This window comes from Citrus clementina, unplaced genomic scaffold (assembly GCF_000493195.1).
Source record: "Citrus clementina cultivar Clemenules unplaced genomic scaffold, Citrus_clementina_v1.0 scaffold_2, whole genome shotgun sequence".
In the NCBI taxonomy this organism is placed as follows: domain Eukaryota; kingdom Viridiplantae; phylum Streptophyta; class Magnoliopsida; order Sapindales; family Rutaceae; genus Citrus; species Citrus x clementina.
The window spans coordinates 926,701-943,598 of NW_006262688.1; the positions used below are offsets into that span (position 1 = coordinate 926,701).

At 36.2% G+C, this 16,898-nt stretch overlaps 1 non-coding gene across 1 annotated transcript; it reads left to right on the forward strand.

Annotated features, from left to right (window-relative positions):
- Positions 1 to 3,883: 3,883 nt before the first annotated feature.
- Positions 3,884 to 3,987, forward strand: LOC112101294. Its single transcript, XR_002907421.1, has one exon. It is a non-coding gene; the product is annotated as a small nucleolar RNA R71 (small nucleolar RNA).
- The last annotated feature ends 12,911 nt before the right edge of the window (positions 3,988 to 16,898 follow it).

The window sequence follows — 16,898 nt, forward strand, 5'->3', positions numbered from 1 at the left end:
TTTAGCTGGCATCCATGTTCCGTCGTGTAATGCTCCTCCATTCATTGAACACCTATCACATGAAGAACAGAAAGTGTAAGCGTCTCGAAATATAGATGGCCAATAGAAACCACATTGTAAAACTTTAGTCGCTGTTTTCTTAGCACTGAAATGGCCTCCACAAGCTTGTTCATGGCAGAATGAAAGGATATTCTGAATTTCACTTTCTGGGACACATCGTCTAACAATTTGGTCTGCACAATACTTGAATAAATATGGGTCATCCCAAAAGAAATTCTTTATCTCTGCAAAGAATTTAGCCTTGTTTTGCTTGGTCCAATGCTCTGGAAGTTTACCTGTAACAAGATAATTAACTATATCAGCGTACCAAGGTAATACTTCCACATTCATTAATTGTTCATCTGGAAATAACTCATTCAATGGTAATGATTCTGTAATTGTGTCAAAATGGAGACGAGAGAGGTGGTCCGCCACAACATTCTCTGTGCCTTTCTTATCTTTGAATTCCAAGTCGAACTCCTGTAAAAGTAACACCCAACGAATTAGTCTGGCTTTTGCATCTTTCTTTGTGAGAAGATATTTAAGAGCAGCATGATCCGTGAATATAATTATTTTACAACCAATGAGATATGATCGAAATTTTTCCAATGCAAACACTACTGCTAGCATTTCTTTTTCATTAGTTGAATAGTTCAACTGTGCATCATTCAATGTCATACTAGCATAATAAATAACATGGGGAATTCGATTAACTCTTTGTCCTAATACTGCTCCTACTGCATAATCAGATGCATCACACATGAGTTCAAATGGTAAGCTCCAGTTCGGGGCCTGAATGATGGGTGATGATGTCAACAACTGTTTTAATTTTTCAAACGCCATAAGACATGAATCATTAAAGATAAAAGGTACATCCTTAGCAAGTAAATTGCATAAGGGTCTAGAAACTTTGCTAAAATCTTTAATGAAACGTCTATAGAAACCAGCATGCTCAAGGAAAGATCTTACTTGTCTGACTGTTTTGGGTGGAGGAAGATTAGAAATGAGATCCACCTTGGCTTTGTCAACCTCAATACCTTTGCTTGAAATGATGTGACCGAGAACAATACCTTGTTTTACCATAAAATGGCATTTCTCCCAATTTAAGACCAAGTTCTTCTTGACACATCTCTGCAGAACTAGTGTTAGATGATGTAAACATTGATCAAATGAATCACCAAAGACAGAAAAATCATCCATAAAGACTTCAAGGAATCGTTCAACCATATCAGAAAAAATACTCAACATGCATCGTTGAAATGTAGCAGGTGCATTACATAATCCAAATGGCATTCTCCTATATGCAAATGTGCCAAAATGGCAAGTGAAAGTAGTTTTCTCTTGATCTTTTGGTGCTATGGGAATCTGATTATATCCTGAGTAGCCATCTAGAAAGCAATAAAATTCATGGCCTGCTAATCTATCAAGCATTTGATCAATAAATGGTAAAGGAAAATGGTCTTTACGTGTGACAGAATTCAACTTTCTATAATCAATGCATACACGCCATCCTGTAGTTACTCTAGTGGGTATCAATTCATTATCAGCATTCGTAACTACTGTGACTCCTGACTTTTTGGGGACGACTTGTACAGGACTGACCCATGAACTATCAGAAATTGGGTAAATGATACCTGCATCTAATAGCTTAAGGACTTCAATTCTAACAACTTCTTTCATATTAGGATTTAACCGACGTTGCATTTCCCTAGTAGATTTAGCATTTTCATCGAGGTGAATGTAATGCATGCAGTCTACTGGATTTATACCTTTTATATCTGCTATGGTCCATCCTAATGCTTCTTTGTGCTCTTTTAAAACATCCAACAACTTACCTTTTTGTTCGTCATTTAGGGATGATGAGATGATTACCGATAGAGTATTTTCTTCTCCCAAAAACGCATATTCCAAAGTGTTGGGCAATGGTTTGAGCTCGAGTTTCGGTGGTGATTCTGATGATGGAATGAGTTGCTTCTCTGATGGTGCTAGTTGCTCAACTCTTGACTTCCATTTATTAGTGTCCATAGATGGTGCTGAGTCAAGCAGGGCGTTGACCTCATCGACCGATCTGTCAATATCAAAATTCAAACCAAAGTGAGTTAAACATGTTTGTAAAGGATCATCACTAAGGTTTGAAACAAAAGTATCATCAACTAATGCTTCAATTAAATCCACATCAACAATTCCATCATCTGCACTGTGAGGTTGTTTGGCAATGTTGAAGATGTTCAGCTCCATAGTCATGTTGCCGAAGGACAACTGCATATTTCCAGTCCTACATTGAGTGTGAGCATCCGCAGTTGCCAAGAAAGGTCGGCCTAGGATAATGGGGATGTGCTTCCTTGAATCCTGTATTGGTTGAGTGTCAATTACAATGAAATCAACAGGAAAATAAAACTTGTCTACCTGGATAAGCACGTCCTCCACAATACCACGAGGTATTTTTGTGGACCGATCTGCAAGCTGTAACACCACTGGAGTTGGGTGTAATTCTCCCAATCCAAGTTTCACAAATACTGAATAAGGCAACAGATTTACACTAGCTCCTAAATCCAACAAAGCATTCTCAATTGTGTGGTTCCCTATACTACATGAGATAGTGGGGGAGCCTGGGTCTTTGCATTTTAAAGGAATTTTATGTTGGAGTATAGAACTAATGTTTTCTGTTAAAAATGCCTTCTTTTGAACATGCATATTTCTCTTTTTAGTAAAAAGGTCTTTAAGAAACTTGGTATAAGATGGAACTTGTTTAATAGCATCAAGCAAAGGGATGTTAACACTTACCTGTTTGAAGATTTCAAGAATCTCACCTGTGAATTTTCCCTTTTTTCCTTTAGCTAACCTTTGAGGAAATGGAGCTTTGGGAACGTATTCTCGTGGGTTAGTTTCTTCTTTCTCCTCCGGTGATGAGTCCTCAACATTCACAGGTACAATTTGGTTTTCTTTTGTCACTGGCATCTCCACTTTGTTGTCGACTTCTTTTCCTTTTCGTAAGGTCATGACTGCTTTGACCTCTCCATGCTGTTGCGGTGAACTGGTACTTGCTTCATGCACTCCTTTAGGATTAGGCACCGGTTGACTTGGAAATTTGCCTTTCTCAACAGTCATCGCCAATGTCTGAACTGAAGAAGCAAGTTGTCCCACCATCTTTTCGAGGCTTGAAACTGATTGAGCTTGTGAGTTGAAGCCTGCTCTCAACTCATTTCGTAGTCCATCAATGGTGCGGTTCTGTTGCTCAATCGTAGAGTGAGTAAGATTCTTGAGATTCTGGAATGAATCCTCCCATGGTCTAGGTTGAGAGTAGTTCTGGTTCTGATTGTATGGTCTAAATGGGGGCTGAGAGGCTTGAGGATTTTGTGGAATTGGTTGCATTGGTGGAGCTGGAGCTGCTGGTCCATTCTGTTGGAGTCCTTGAGACCATGAAAAATTAGGGTGATCTCTCCATCCAGGGTTATATGTGTTGGAGTATGGGTTGTAATTTGATGGCTTTCTCATTACACCTATGGCATTGGCTTGATCTGAGTATGAGTCATGGTCATGTGGTTCTGTTGATTTAGCAGTCGATAACGATGCTATTTGTCGAGCAAGACCTTCAACCATCTCCTTGACTTCTTTGATTCCTGAAGTTGACTCGCCAATGTGAACCTCATTTACTCCCTTAATTCTTCTAGTAGTCATGAGTGATCGACTCCGTTGTTGGGAATTATCTGCTTGTCGCTGGAAGAATTCCCAAATTTCTGATGCACTTTTTGACATTAGCTCTCCTCCACTTGTTGCCATTAGCCATTCTTGCACATTCGGCAGTAATCCCTCCAAAAAGTATTGGCATTTGTGCCATTTCTCGTACCCATGATGTGGACACTTCAAGAGTAGCCCATTGAATCGCTCCCATGTTTCGAAAAATTGCTCGTCCTCTCTCTGGGTAAACTCTGAGATTTCCCTGCGAATAGCATTGGTTTTATGCACTGGGAAATATTTATTTAAAAATTTAGTTACCATTTGTTCCCATGATGAAATGCTATTAGCAGGCAATGTATTAAGCCATGAACGGGCTCTATCCTTTAAAGAAAATGGGAATAATCTGAGTTTAACATCATCGTCTGAAAAATTTTCATATTTAAAAGTTTGACAAATGGCATGAAAATCATTTAGATGATTATATGGATCCTCATTTTCTAGGCCATAAAATGTGGGGAGACAATTTAGCACACTAGGTTTTAATTCAAAGCTCCTAGCAGCTACATTTGGGTATCTTATGCATGATGTGCTCAAATTAGCTAAGGGACTAAAATAGTCCTTAAATGGCCTCTCCTGTGGTGCTTGTAAATCCATTTTATTTTTAATTTGTTTGTGTGTGCGAAGTGTTTTTTTCTAATTCAAGGTCTATAGGTTCAAGATTAGGTAATAATGACCTACGACCATGCATGCAAAACAAATAAAAAAAAAAAATAAGGATGAGAACAAAACAAATAAAAATAAAGAAGAGGGAGAAATTACGATACTAACCTTATTGCGCTATTAAAACCTTTCTATAAAAATACACAAAAACAAATACGTGAAAGAAATTAACTAAAAATTAAATTAATTAAAATAAAATTACAACGAAAAATAAATTGAAAAATAAATTACAGAATTTTAAAGAAGAGAAAAAATAAAAGAAATACTAACCTTTAAATGTAGATTCACTCTTTTTTTTTCTTTTTTTTTATAATAAATAAAAAAATACAAGAAAACAAATAAAAGAAATTATTCACAAAAATTAATTCTATTAATTAAAATTACTTACCTCCCCGGCAACGGCGCCAAAAACTTGTTGTGCAAATTTTAATGTACTCGCAAGCGCACGAATCTATTGTCGTATAGACTAATGGTGACGAGTGTCGATCCCACGAGAAGGTGGATTTTAATTATATATAGAATTAATTTTGTAAATGGGTAGTTGGATTTATGGTGGAAATGATTTGGAATATGCTAATACTTAAATTAAAATGGCGATAATAAATTCTAAAATTGGAATTGCAATGGAGAGAATAAATTGAAGAGAAAATCTATTAAATTGACGTACTTGGGTATCTGGATCCGTATCAACATGCATCATGGGCTAAATAATCCGTATTAATGCCAATTAAATCATGAGGGGGGAATCCACACCTCATGAACCACGCTCTAATCAATATGGTGCTAAGGACTTATCGTGCCAAATAATAATAACCTTGTACTAGAGGGCCGGTGAAACCAAGGCGGTACTAGACAAGATTAGTATTATTTGTCGACGAGAAGTCAAAACATCCACAAAAACTAGAGGGGAAGAGAAAATAAATTTACGAAATTAAGCCCATGACACATGTTGAGACTTCACCTTCAACCCAAGCTTGAAAGAAAATTAGCCACTCATAATTGAACTAAGGGCAAAATGGAAATTTATTAAAATACGAAGAAAATACAAGATGGAGAGGGAATTACAGAAAATGGATCCCAAAAATGGATTCAGAGATATCAAATTAGGGGGGAGAGACCCCCTTTTTATAGATACATGGAGTAAATCATGGCCATCGGATTAAAAACAGTTTGGACGCTCAGGATTGCGTCACGTCATCAGTCAACAGTCCACGGTTTGACCACGCGGATGAACAGTAACACGGTTTGATCCGACTTTGAATAGTAACGCGGTTTGACCCGGATGAACAGTAACGCGGTTTGGTTGAAAATAATCCTGTGTGATGCATGCACCGTACGCGAGATTTTTCGTCCACTGATATGCTGCCACGTCACCATCAACAGTACATAAGAATTTTAGTCCAACAGGATCGTGACACCTCATCAGTCAATGCCACATCATCGGTCAATGCCACGTCATCGATCCGTCTATGTGAACAGTGCCGTGAACAGTAACGTATACAGTCCCGTATACGTGAATAGTACCGTACATGTGAATAGTGTCATTTTTCCTTTTATGCTCCTCCTAAGGTTTTCGACCGTCCTGAGTTCAAAAGTGATGTCCGTTTTGCCGTCTGATCTCTCCTTTATTGTGAAATGACTATAATGCCCCTAAAATACATAAATTACTTAATTAAAATAAAACACACGTAATTAAATCACAAGAATGTTAAATACATAAAAGTAAGGGTTGTTAGTAAGACTTGAAATGTAAAATGACGGTTTTCTCCTTTATAAATATGCATTTTCTAACACTCAACACCAGACATTAGACAGTCGTTTTCTGCCTTCTGAAACAGTTGTTGCCTCGCTGTAGAGTATTTCGCCATCATCTGAGGTACTTGCTACACAACCCTAAACATTTGATGACTCAGGTTCTTTACCCTCTCTTCTCTACTGGTTACTCCAACACTCCTTTTTGACGTGCCCTTTCTTGCCACAGTTGTAGCATTTAACATTCTTCTTACTTCTGGATTTTGATCTACCATGATTTTGACTCCCACTGGAGCCACGTTCCGCTGATCTCCCTCTCGTCACCGATAGCGCCTCCGTTTGCTGCGAACTTGCTTGTCTGTTTTCCTTATTTTTCCGTCTGCTCTCCTCATTTAATACGGAGGCTGCAACATCGTCGAAAACTAGACTGTCCACTGGATTGTTGTTCGTCAGATTGATGATGAGTTGATCATATGAATCTGGTAGACTTTGAAGTAGAAGCTTTGCACGTTCATTTTCCTTTATATTATGACCCAACATTGTGAGTTGTGAAAATAGAGTCTTCAAGGTGTTGATGTGGTCGGTCACCATTGTAGATTCCACCATTCGAAGAGTATAGAGTTTTCTCTTCAAGAAGATTTTGTTGTGTAGTGACTTGGCCTCGTACAATTTTGTAAGAGTATCCCATATTTCCTTCGCTGTATTTTTCTCTACCACACTGGATAATACTCCATCCGCAAGTGCCAAGTGTAGATCAGAAATGGCGTTGCCGTCTACCTCATTCCACTTGTCATCAGTTATCTCCATGGGCCTTTCTCCAATTGCTGCCAAGCAATTATTTTTCCTCAATACAACTTTCATCTTCATTTTCTACAATGAAAAATTATTTCCGTTAAACTTCTCAATTTCATACTTTGCCGCTATTTTGTTGATAAATACCACACACAAGCTAGTGTACCACCTTGAATAGTTGTGAGTATGTAAGAGAATGCACACTAGGAAAGTTCTCAGGAAAGACTGGAGGGGTCACAATGGTCCCACTTAAAACCTAGACTCCTTAAGCTCTTATCGCCTTTGTGACAGAACTTTCCTAGACATGTACAAAACCACACAGTTGCTTTACTCACACTACTATTCCCTGCTTTGCACCGTAAAATTCTTGGATCGCTTCCACCGTTTCACGTAAATAGTACCGTATACGTGAATAGTACCTTATATATGAACAAAACCGTATACGTGAATAGTGTCGTATACGTGTACAGTGCCGTATACGTGAATAGTACCCCTTACGTGAACAGTTCCTGACCCCAAAAATACAACCAATAGCTCTGATACCACTGTTAGGAAATTGGTGGGTAGAGCAGACACGCAGCTAAAATAAAATTGGAAGAAAATAAAGAACAAGCACAAAAGAGGACACCGAAAATTACGTGGTTCGGCTTTTAGCCTACGTCCACGGGCAAAACAGAAGGAAAATATTTTACTAGTGAAAAGGAGTTACAAGTATTGTGGTATTTTAGCTCACTACCCAAAATTCCAATACACCCAAACTCTCAAAACACTAATCACTTAAGAGTTTATTAAACTCTTAATACTCTCACCTCTCTAAAGGAAGGAAATGCTTCTCTCTCTCGATGGAATGAATTTGCTCATTCTCTTCGTTATTTATAGAGAAAGCTTTGGCACTATTCATCAATTATATATTATTTTTTTCTTCTTTTTCTTCTTTCTCTAGTCAAAACCGTGTTCCTCTTTTTCAAACCCGTGTTCCTCATTTTCTTCTTCAAACATTTCTTTTTCCATTTTCCTTTGGTTTCCTTCTTTGGGCAGCTGCCAAACCCTTATTTATTTCTTTGGGCGGCTGCCAAAACCAGGAAGATTTGGCTAGGCCACCACTGACTTTGACATTTCTCCCACTTAGAGATTTGATTGAGAATCAATCAATCTCCACACCATCCTTTCTGCTTCGCCATAATCATGTTGCCTACGTTTCTGCTAGGCCACAAGAGGATCTACTCCAGACAAACTTATCAGTATTGATCGGCTTGGTCAAAACATCTGCTAGGTTCTCCTTGGTATGGATTTTCTACAAATTCACACTTTCGTCTTCCACTACTTCTCGAACGAAGTGATACTGAAGTCCTATATGCTTTGTCCTGGAATGAAAAGTTGGATTCCTTGCAATGTGCAAGACACTCTGACTGTCACAAAACACTGAAATTTTCTGTTGTTTGTGCCCGAGCTCCTCCAATAGCCTTTGTATCCAAATAGCTTCCTTGCAAGCTTGTGTAGCTGCCATGTACTCTGCTTCTGTTGTAAATAAAGCCACAACGGTCTGCAATTTCGAAACCCAGCTTACAACTGCTCCTGCAAGTGCAAACACATAACCAGTAGTGGATTTCCTTTTATCAAGGTCTCCTGCAAAATCTGTATCCATATAGCCCCTGACAGTAAACTCTGATCCTCCATAACATAATGCAACATCTGAGGTTCCTCTGATGTATCTCAGAATCCTCTTCACAACTATCCAATACTCTCCGCCAGGATTCGCCATGTATCGACTGACTGCTCCCACTGCTTGTGCAATGTCTGGTCTTGTACATATCATAGCGAACATTAAACTTCCCACTGCTGATGCATATGATACTTGAGACATCTCCTTCCTCTCTGCTTCATTACTAGGACACATACTTGAGGATAATTTGAAAATAACAGGAAGTGGGGTAGAAATTGACTTACAATCTTGCATGTTGAAGCGCCGCAATATTTTCTTCAAGTAATTTTTCTGAGAAAGTCAAATCTTCATGTTATTTCTGTCTCGGTGAATTTGCATCCCTAGAATCTTGTTTGCTGGTCCCAAGTCCTTTATTTCAAACTCCCTATCCAACTATGCCTTCAATTCTTGGACTCGATCTTTGTTGGGACCTGCTACCAACATGTCATCCACATACAACAGCAAAATGATGAAATCATTATCTTCAAACCTCTTGTAATATGCACAATGGTCTGAACTGAGTCCGTTGTATCCAAGGCTCATAATGAAGGAATCAAATCTCTTATACCAACACCTCGGCGCCTGTTTGAGACTGTAAAGAGATTTGTTCAATCTGCAAACCAAGTTTTCCTTTCCTGTTTCTGCAAAACCTTCTGGTTGGAGCACATATATTTCTTCTTTAAGTTCTCCATGAAGAAATGCAGTTTTCACATCTAACTGCTCTAGATGTAGGTCAAATGTAGCACACATCGCCAAGACTAACAGTTATAACATGAACCAAAAACCTAGTTATAATCGGTGTCGGAAACTAAATGTCAAAAAGTTAAAAAAATTTCGATGATTTTTGTTGGAAAGTAAATGTTGGGAAGTAGAAAAATTTTGGTGAACCCAACACTAGTCCCCTAGTTTCCACTATCAAGAAGCTATAATGAAGTTGGAAACTAAATGTTAGGAAGCAAAAAAAATTCAATGAACCCAACTGATTCTAATTCTTTATATCCATAAGAAAGAAATCTAACCCATCAATGAGCAGACTTTCTAATTTAATTCTTGAATATAGTGAGCTTATTGTGGCTCCTAAAAGCATAAATTACTTGAAATATGAATCCATATGCACAACTAAGAAACAAAGAAGATAAAATTTGAGAGTGAAATGAGAAAAGATTGAAAAAAAAAGATGAGTCGATAAAAAAATATATTTGAGAAGCGTAAGTCATGCATGACTCGATGGTTGGCCATATTGAGGGGACACTCACATTTTGAGATTTTTGTTTACAACGATGATTTCGTCAGTCACACGACAGATTAGATGTTGAGATCTTGAAGATGCTACCTTAAGCAGCGAAATACTATGTCGTACCAAATCCAATCTTTAGCGAATTTAAGCCTATTCATGAAATACTATGTGATACAGAAAGTATTTAAGGGGTGAGGGCTTGATGGCTTTGTTTTTATTGAAAAAGGGAATTCATGTTTTGACTTTAGTTAAATAAAAGTGAGAGAAAGCGGGAAAGGTTTTGGTGAAAAAGAGTGAAGTTGAAGCTATTCATTCATCTTCTTCTTGATAATAGTGAGTGACGATTTATATCATTCCATAATTTGGGCTATTTTCGTGCCCACTCCTATACTAGTCTATTCCTCTAAATTTATCTATTTCTCTTATTAGCTGTCAAAATCATTAACTTGTAACGCCTTCAGATTCTCATTATTGATAATTATGGTAATCTTAGTAAGAAAATAAGAAGTGTTATTTCTTTTGATTGGTTTATGAAGGGATTTTAAGAAATGATTCTAGACCTTTCTAATTTACTAGAGTTACCAAGAATTTCTTAGTATTACATTTATTAATTATGCAGGGCCATGTGTACTTGCATTATTACTTACATTTGTTATGCATTTATTATTTACATTTATCATAAAATCTTGCATTTATTCAAAGATATAGTTATGAACATTCATAATTATATTTATTTAAGCTTGTTATAATATTTATTATTGTTGTATTAAAGTTTCTTTATTCAAGCTTACTTTAATTTATTATTGCATTTATTAAAGTTTGCTTTATATTCATGATTACACTTATTAAAGTTGTTTTGTTATTGCTTTATTAAAGTTTCTTTATTAAAACTTACTTTAATTTATTATTATATTTATTAAAGTTTGCTTTGTATTCATGATTACACTTATTCATGCTTTATATTTATTATTGTTTTTATTAAAGCGACTTCATTAAAGCTCGGTTTACATGTATATTTGCACTTATTATTTGCTTGCTTTGTGTTTGTTAATGGTTGGTTGAAAGCTTGGACTTGAAAGAAGGAATATAGATTTATTAACTTCTTTCATTATTCATCTTCTTTCTCTCTCAGCTCCAAATTCTAAATTCTAAATCTCTCATAGCAACCTTCTACATTTCTATAATAGAGTTAAAGATCTTAGTTTAATTGGAAGCAACTAGATTGGTGAGTCTTTATTGCTTATGTTTTCATTGTGTGAATATATGATTAATTTGAAACTCGAGTTGTATGAAACATATTATAGAATTTTATGGACAACATGAATATTTTATATTAAATCATGGCCATTGAAAATGATTTTTGAGAATAATTTTATTTGTGCATAACCTAGACATGTAGGGGTTAATGACTAAATTTATTTCATAAGACTTAACCTTGTCTTCAATTTTATATAGATTTTCAAGTTAGACACTATTGTACTTGAAAACTATGTTGAGTCCAAACCCAAATTGCATTAGTTTGGGCATCTAAGTAATTAAAGAAAACAACATGGGATTAAATGAAATTTTCCTTTAAAATAGGTTTGTCATTCATGTGGCTATATAAAAGAAAAAAAAAAAGCAAGCAGTAGCTACATACTAAAAAGAAGAAAAGACAAGAGAGAAAAAGAGAGAACAATGGCGTTTTCTCTAGAATTAGGAGTAAGATTTTCAATTTTTGATTAGATAATCAGAAGGTGATTTTAACTTTATTTTCTTCCAAATTTTGAGGGTAAGCTTCTGACATCGCCCTCTACAATTCTACTAGTTTTGATTTTTGTTTTATCATCTCATTGGCTATTATTTGAAATACCCACTTGCTAGAGAGATATATATTAGGCTGTTACTGTAAGCCAAGAATATTGGGATTCTTGATGTTGTTAGCCTCTAGTATTATCAAGAGAAGAATTTGTGTTATAATTCCATTAATATGATGGAAGATTATATCGAACTACGATCCCCTGATTTTTCCATTTTGGGTTTTCACGTAAAATTTGTGTTTTTTATGGTTAATTTATTACTTTGGATTTTCTTGATTTATTTTTCTGCCTATTTATTTGTGGTATACATTCTGTTTTAATCACACAAAGAGGGAAAGAAGTTTGTCTCCGCTTAGTTTACAACTGCTTGTGTGAGTTCCTTTCCCAATAGAGTGGTATCAGAGTGTCAAGTTATATTTTTTTTACTTGTGTGGTTGAGATGGAGGAGTCCTTGACATGCATGATTAAATTAAAATAATGAAATTATGGTATTTGGAAGTCTAGAATGGAAGATTTACTAGACATGAGAGACGTACATGAACCCATTAAAGGCGAAGAGCTTAGACCTGCCTATTTAGATGATAAGAAATGGGTGCAATTAAGTCAGAAGACTGTGGATACTATTAGGTCATGGATTGATCAAAGTGTATACCACCATGTAGCGAAGGAATCCGGGGTTGATGTTCTTTGAAGGAAACTGGAAACAATTTATGAGCAGCCAACAACATAGAACAAAGGCAATTTGATGAAAATGCTTGTTAACTTGAAATACAAGGAGGGGCACAATATAACTAAATATACTAGTGAGTTTTAGGGCTTGGTTGATCAGTTGATTAGTATGAAAATTATTTTAGATGATGAGTTACAAGCATTATTGTTGCTTAGTTCTTTGCCTGACAGTTGGGAGACACTAGTGGTGTTAATGAATAATTCAGTGCCAAATAGGAAATTAACCTTGGATATGGTTATAGATAGACTGAGAAATGAAGAATCTAGAAGAGAGAATATTTAAGTAGTTTCTTATGAGTCAGATGCTCTTGTTTCAAAAAAGTAAGAAAGGTGAAGGAGAAGCCAAAACAGAAATTCCTGTCTGTAGAACAATGGTACCCCCAGAGAAAGATCTAAGTCCCAAAGAAGAATAATGAAATGCTTTCATTGTCAAAAAATGGGTCACGTTAAAAGAGAATATAAATTGTAGAAAAGAGAATCGGCGAAAGAACAGGTTGATGCTCAGAAAAATGACAAAAGAGAACATTGTAGCCATTGTTGATGGTGATATAGGTATTGTTTATGATGTAAGATTTATAAATCTCACTTGCCATACCAGTGATTGGGTGATTGATTTAGGTGTTTCGTTTCATGTTATTGCACATTGTGATTACATCACATCTTATATTAATGGTGATTACAACCATGTTCGGATGAGAAATGATGAGGCATCCGAGATTGTAGGCATCAGAGATATTTGTTTGGAAACCAACATTGGCTGTAAGTTGTTGCTTAAAGATGTCAGATATGTACCTGACATTCGCCTTAATTTGATCTCTACAGGCAAGCTTGATGATGATATACTAACTAATTTGGTAAATGAAAATGAAAGCTCACTAAAGGTTCCCTAGTGTTAGCTAAGGGGGGGAAAGTAAACACTCTCTATGTGATAGAAGTCAAGGTCAAGAAAGAAGACGTGAATATGGCTGTAAAATCTTTTGACATTGAGACATGGTATAAAAGGCTCGGTCTTATTGGTGAAAAAGGGTTAGGAACTCTTGCTAGAAAATGATTTCTACCCAACTTCGCAGGTATGTCCCTCAATACTTGTGTTCATTACTTAGTTGGAAGGGCGCACAAAGTAGCTTTTAAAAGCTTTTCTCCATCTAGAAAGTCACAAATCCTTGATTTAATTCACATAAATGTTTGCATAATACAAAGTAGATCAATAGGAGATGTACTTTATTTTATGACTTTTATTGATGATTGTTCTAGAAAAAGTGTGGGCTTTTGCTTTAAAATCTAAAGACTAAATGCTTGGTACATTTAAGTTCTTCCATGCTTATGCTGAGAGAGGGACATGAAGAAAATTAAAATGTGTCAGGGCAGATAATGGTGGTGAATACAGAGAACCATTTAAGTAATACTATAGATCCCAAGAAGCAGACTTACTGATAGAAAGATAGAAACTTAAAGAAAAAATGATTATGTTCGAGATGGTTAAACACAAGGAAATTCGCCAACTAAGAACATAGGGGAAACATTCTACACCAGGAAAAGATCCCCTCGATTTATCACTTGGAAGAATGGAAAGCTTTACTGAAGGAATAGTAGACCGGACATCCGGTAGACATAGGAGACTAGAAAGCCCTGATACGCCGAAGCCCTTGATTCTGGTCCTTAGGCTAACTTACAATTAGTCAGGAATTGCGTAAGAGAAGAAAACATAAGTTATCATGATTTTAATGCACAAGGATTAATGACATTTCCTTGTCAACTTATTGAACAAGACCAAAACCTTCAACAGGTACTGGACCAACTTATTGAGGAGGAACAAGTACTGGACGGCACCACAAGTTCATTATTAATAGATCGATTTAACTATGCTATGCCCCCCTTCTTTGCCACCGGCAAACTTTTCAGTATTGAATTCAGGTGCCGGAACAACATCCTCTAAAGCAATGGGCACAGTCGAGCTCGTGGTGTCTGTCTTTGTCTCTGTCACAGTCTAACCTAACTGTTCAACCATTTCCTAATAACGATCATAGCATAGCTCCTTCTCAGTAGGTCTACTTGTGACAATTCTTTCTAATTAAGTGTCTGAAATAAAAGTTGTCTTTTAGGGCATCTCATAAGAACATAGAACCATATTCATTATGTCAAAAATTAGAGATTCTAGTACTTCGACTAGAATTAGTTTTCAATAGATTCGTGAAAAGATGTATAAGTCTCGGTATTGTAATTGTACTTGTGGCTAGTTATAGTTAGAGTCTTGCACCTGTGCCAAGTGGTAATAGCAAGCAGGCTAAGTTCCTTTCTCGTCTCAGACTTATAATTGATTTATCAGCGACAATATCAAATCAACAAAGATTTGGTGTTACCTGAACATCATCCCCCTGACCTTGAGACGTTTGGAATGGAAGAATAATCCGAGTTTGCCCATACCAACCACATGTTTTCATTTTAGAGGGAATCTTATTCGGGATCAAAAGAGGGCTAAGGCCTAACGTTGTTAGAGGAGACCTTCTCTTACTGGCATTCACTTGGAGCTCTCTTTTTAGGGCAACCCTTTCACCGATCTTTAAACTGTATGAGAAGTTGTACTACTAACTTTGTCTACAGTGGGTGAGTGTCGATTTCATTAAAAACATATATTAACGTATATAGAATAGAAATATGAGCAACTATTGCCCACTGATGTTAGCGCAAAGGTCCTTAGTCAAACATAAGGATCTTATTCATTAAAGGACGGAAAATGAAGGTAAACCAAGAGTACCGAAACTCATCAACAAGTAGGCATGTCCACTACTTAATCTTTAAGTATTAGTAATGTTACTAGGCACTATACATATCTTCCAGTACTTTCAATCGGGAAAAATAACTATTTAAGTGGAAAGGCCTATCTATACGGTTCAGTTCTCTTTAGACTTAACCAATTCGACTAGGGTAGCCTGTTTAGGTGTTAGATAATGTCTTCTTAGCCTTGGATTTTCTTACCCTTAGGTTTTTTCTTCTTTATGGATTGCAATTGTTTGGTAATAGCCGGCACTTTAGAAATCTTAGCAAACCTTTTCCTTTTTTGTAGGAGCTCAATTTTGGATGACATCCTTAGATATCATTCTTCAGTTTCTCCTTTTCTTGATTGAGAATTTTATCACCTAAAACAAGTTCAATCTCAATCTGAGAATTAAGTGAGGTATCATTGTTGAGTGTTAGAAATTGTATATTTATAAAAGAGAAAATCATAATTTTACACTTCAAGTCTCACTACATCCATACTTTTATATATTTAAGTTTGTGATTTAATTATGTGTGTTTTATTTTAATTAAGTATTTTATGTATTTTATGTATTTTATGGGCATCATGGTCATTTCACAATCAATGAGAGATCAGATAGCAAAGCGGACAATAATTTTGGACTTAGGACAGTCGAAAACCTTATGAGGAGTATAAAAGGGTAAACGACACTGTTCACATGTACGGTACTGTACATGAGACTGTTCACAACACTGTTCACATATATGATATGATGACATGGCGTTGACCGATGACATGGCACCAACCAATGACGTGGCAGAATTCGATTGAACGAATGATGTGGCATTGGCTGCTTATGTGGCGTTGACTGATGAGTTGGCGTTGACCGATGATTTGTCACGATGCTATTGAACTAAAATGTTGATGTGATGTTGATCAGTGATGTGGCAGTATGTTAGTGGACCAGGAAACGTGCGTATGATACATGTATTACACAAAATGACAACCTTGATGATGTGTTCTATCTAATCAGAACTTGCCACGTGGCGCAATCCTAAGCGTCCAAATTGTTTTAATATGTGGCCATGATTGAATCATTGTATCTAAAAAAGGGGCTCTGCCCCTAATTTGACACCCCTGAATCCATTTTTTAGCTCCATTTTCTATAATTCCTTCTCCATCTTGTATTTTCTATGTATTTTAATAAATTTTTATTTTACCCCTAATCCAATTATGAGTAACTAATTTTCTTTTATGCTTAGGTTGAAGGTGAAGTCTCAACATGTTCCATGAGCTTAATTTGGTAAATTTACTTTCTCTTCCCCTCTAATATCTGTGGATGTTTTGACTTTTCATCGACAGATAATAATAATCTTGTCTAGACGTAGTAGAAGGTTATTACTATTTGGCACGATAAGCTCTTAGCATCATATTTATTTGAGTGTGGTTCATGAGGAGTAGAAATCCCCCTTATGATTTAATTGACATTAATAAGGAATATCTAACTCATGATGCATGTTGATACAGATCCATATACCTAAACACTTTATTTCAATAGTTTCCAGTTTAATTTATTCCCGCCATTCCAATTTAAATTCTAGGATAATCTAAATCAATTTCACCACAAATCCAACCACCCACTGAGAAAATTTATTCTACACAATTAAAATCCACCTCCTCGTGGGATCGACACTCGTCACCATTGATTTATTC